Source organism: Bufo gargarizans, chromosome 10, assembly GCF_014858855.1.
Source record: "Bufo gargarizans isolate SCDJY-AF-19 chromosome 10, ASM1485885v1, whole genome shotgun sequence".
NCBI lineage: Eukaryota > Metazoa > Chordata > Amphibia > Anura > Bufonidae > Bufo > Bufo gargarizans.
Window position 1 is genome coordinate 54,954,165 of NC_058089.1, and position 4,445 is coordinate 54,958,609.

Below are 4,445 nucleotides of genomic sequence, written 5' to 3' on the forward strand. Positions count from 1 at the left end.
TCGAGCTGTTTCTGGTAAATATAATTGATGATCCAGTTGCATCCAGTAACCATCTTTGAAGCAGAGATTTACATTTCTTGTAGGAAGGAATCATTCTTATATCAGGTCTTAATTAAACTCAAGAGCTCCCTTGACTGAGTGGCCCCTATGAAGTTCTTTTCAGATAAAATTTTGGTTTCACCTTTGTATTTCTGTGTAGGCTCAGAAAACATCCTAGATAGAGATGAGCGAAATTCCAGTTATGAAATTTGTTTACTAGTAAAAGGTGAATTGCGCTATGTATTTCGTTAACACGAACCATAACGGAATTCTAGGACTCCACTACATAACGGAAATGGGACGGATCTGTTATGCAGCCCATAGACTTCTATTCTGACGGAATGAACGGAATGCCTCTAAAGGCATTCTGTTATAGAATTGCGTTATTAGGGCATGTCAAATTTTTTTACTTGTGTATTTAAAAAAATAAGGGTTGTCAAAAAGTTGTGTTTTGGTTAGCAATTCACAATAATATTTACAAGAAATGGCAATTACATTGTTTTTCTTGGTAAATAGCTACTTCAATTTTGTGATATTCTGACGCTTTATGTAAAATTCGCAGCAAACTGTCTTCTTTCAAGAAGCGCCTTCTTCTCATTATTTCTGTCTGTACTTCTGCTCTAAGGTTAAGAATATGCTTATACTATAAAATATGTAAAAAAATGTTATGCCATTCGTAAAAGTTTTTAAACTAGCAATACTCATTTGCAGCAGAGTGTCTTTTTAATAATGTCATACTTTATCAATTTTTATCATAGTATGATACAAATGGTAAAATTTTCTTGTCTTTTTTCCAGGCACGAAAAGTTTCTTCCACTTGCACAATCTGAAAATTCGGAACCATGGCTAGTAGAAGGAAGACAAGACTGGCAACTTCCACTCACATGAGTAACTTCATTAGAACTGGTCGAGAAATGCTGCCTTCTGAACTCCCAACTCTGCTTGATGTTCTAAGATATGGCCTTCTGCTAAGAGAGAAGAGTGGAGAGAATGTCAGAAATTACCTAGAAGCCACTCTTGCAAAGGATATTCATCCAAAAGTACTTGAAAAGTGGGAGCTAGCAAACAGTTGTTTTGTGGTGCCATTTTTAAATTTGAGTCACAGTCCTGAAGAAGATAGAAGACAACTAGGAAAAGGCCAAAAACATATCACTTGGCAGAGGCAAACTGGAAGTGAAAGAGGCTTTCATAGCAACGTTTTTTTTTTTTTTCTTAGTCAAGGGATCATTGTTATTCAAAATGTACACAGTGGTTGTGTTCACTTCAAATCTTTCTATTCAAATTTCCCTTACACAGTAAATATTATTCATGTTGTGAGACATATGATGAAGAGTAACAGAGCTTTGCCTCAGTAGTCCTGAATGTGGAATTGCACCTAAAGGAAAACTCTGCTATAGTAGAATAAAACACAAACAGTTTTGGAATAAAAATCATATCAGTAAAATAGAAGCTATTGTACAAATATAATCAACTAGAATTTACATATTCACTGTGTTATGTCTAGCCTGTATATGGGCAAATGTGAAAACAAATCTTTATAATTACAAAACATAAGCACCAAGGCTACCTCGGAAAGACCAAGATCTAGTGGTCAACAAAAGAAATTGGTCAGGGACAGTCCCCAACGTAGGTGGGATGTAGAATATTCGAGAGCAAGGTCAGTACAAGTCAGGCTATCCAGGTCTTCATAATGATGGCTGTAGCAGTCTTTATGGAACATTATAATCATTCATCCTTAGTAGTACATGCCTGGAGATCCATCTTCTTGGCTACACCACCTCATAAGGTACTATGTGAACAAGCTATGGAGCACCGCCATCGAGCATTCTTTAATATACAATAATATGTGTCTAGTTTGGTATAATATACTGTGATGCTGCGACTTAAGTATAATAAAGCTCTAATATAGTGAAAAGGTGCAAGCATCCTCAGAAACAATTCACTTTAGGTTTTGCATCGATTTAGGAAGTGTTACCTATATTTTGACTTTGGGGTCTTTCAGATGTTCCATCATAAGTGTCCTTAGAAAATATGGCGATCTTATGTATCTTAAGGCGAACATTACAGATTATACTTGGGAAAAATGACTGTGAAGTAGCACGTCATATTCAAGTTACCTAATACTCCAGCCTAGCATTCTTCAGCAGAAAGTCACCTTAATCTATGACAGTACCACATAGTTGTAGATGAGAATTTTCAGAAGGCATTTCTGAGGTAGCCAGGAATAATACACTAACACAGAAAAGGTGGTGGCTCACTCACTGTTCCACGTTTGGAAGGTGCACTACCCCACAGAACTCCCTAAATGCTGGTATGAGTAATTGGATGGGTTGTAAGGGGATTTAGGGGTCACTAAATATATGGCAAATAATGGACAGGTGTATAAAAGTTTGTCAAAGGATACTTTATCAAATATGATTCATAATAAAACCACACTCTCAATAGGCTCCTATCTGAGGAAACAGATCAATTGGATACATACAATGTGTGTATCGCAGTGGTGTCCACACAATAGTGCTCCGTTTTAGTCTCTCTCCTTGGTTTCTGCCTCTTATGCTGGATGAGGAAAAGGCCAATTATCAGGTTTTTAATTATTTTTTAATCATGTCCAGTGAGTATATTTGATAAAGTATCCTTTGACAAACCTTTATACACCTGTCCATTATTTGCCATATATTGATTGACCCCCAAATCCCCTTACAACCCAGGAATAATACATTATTTTAGGACAAACCTAAAAGGTTAGAACCATTTTTTTTGTTTAAAATATTTACTTTTCAAAATACGACCTGTCCATACTTCATGTACGGTGTCTCACTCATTTGTCCAAGGGATGAGTTTACAGCAGGTATTCTTGCTATTTTTTAAAAAAATGCCTTTTTGTCATCTCCAAGCTTCAAGGCAGTTGCCCATGGATTAGGTTGGCCAGCTTCCATGCCATTTCTGAACATTGACTGAGGCTGGAAATCAAGTTAGGTTCTTGGAAGGACAGATGTGCTACAAGTTCTTCATGCAAACCTGACAGCAGCTCACACGTGTCCGAAGCTGTGCAGATTTCAGTGTTTCAGAAGGAGGAGCAGCACCAAACTGTCGCCTCTCTTCCACAGTCGTAAGCCAGAAACTGTACTTATTTTCAAAATAATGGCAAGTTCCTCTTCCTTCATTGCATTTAATGAAAGGTGTAGCCCGGAAATCTTCTAAACATGACCCGGGGGATACCAAGGACTGACCACCTCCTTCAGCACCAGAGTATCTATCCAGAGACTCCTCCAACCTTCTGGGCACTGAGGGATTGTGTTGTCTTGGCTGTGAACAGCAACAGCTTGAGAAGGAGCCTCGCACACAGAGCAGCGGCTGATGTAGTTTCTAATCTGTGTGCTGGACACTGGCATCATGGGAATAGGTGCAGTAGTAGAGAGCCAGTACGATTTGTCATTCCTGCTGGCATAGTAGCAAACCGCATTGAGGTTGCAATAAATAAAAGGCATGGTGATAAATCGAGGTAAACAAGATCCAGCGAAACACAGGTCTTGACTATGAGCCTTTTCCTGTCCTTCTACGTACAGCAGACTGTAACCATCCCAAAGCAGGCTCATTCTAACAGGACATGGAGGAATCTGTTCTGCCTGGCTGTGTTTTACCAAAGTATACCCAACGCTCACACTCCGTCCAGGCATACCGGGTAATCCTGCCACACCTTGCTTTCCTGGGGTACCTTCAAATCCTGGGAGTCCAGGCTCACCAATAAAGCCAGGCTGACCCGAAGGACCATTTCTTCCCATCTGCTCTTGCCTGCCAGGAAAGCCTTTTTCCCCAGGTTGTCCTGATGGTCCTTGTGCACCACGATCTCCAGGCCCACCATCAAATCCATTAATTCCAGGTAGACCAGGATTCCCAAGCGCATACTGAAAATCATCAACAGGAGGAAGACCTGGACGTCCGACAGGACCTTGAAAACCTGCATTGCCCTTTTCTCCTTTAGAACCAAGAAATCCAGGATCTCCGACAGGACCTTCTTTTCCTGGAACACCCATGAAACTGGGATCCCCCCTGAGACCTTTTACTCCAGGTGCTCCGGAGCTTCCAGGGTTTCCTGGTATTCCTGAATCTCCCTTGAATCCAGGTCTTCCTGGTCCTCCCAGATCTCCTTGATTTTAGGCAGGTCCTGGCGGTCCATGTGGACCAGGAAGTCCTGAAACCATACAAATAGAAACATTTTTTGCTAATGAGTTCACTTCAATTAGAATGTCAGAGTAGTGCCGCCATGGCTATCACTCTGGAGTACACAATCTGTCCATGTATTAGATAGATGGACAATAATTTATTTGGACTACCCAACATACAAATGTTAATATGCAGCACCTGGTGCACCTTTCCACGGGTTTCTGTAGCTAGACCTGCAACAA

At 40.2% G+C, this 4,445-nt stretch overlaps 1 pseudogene; it reads right to left on the reverse strand.

Annotated features, from left to right (window-relative positions):
* Window positions 1-3,036: 3,036 nt before the first annotated feature.
* On the reverse strand, window positions 3,037-4,241 carry LOC122920059 (annotated as a pseudogene).
* Window positions 4,242-4,445: the final 204 nt, after the last annotated feature.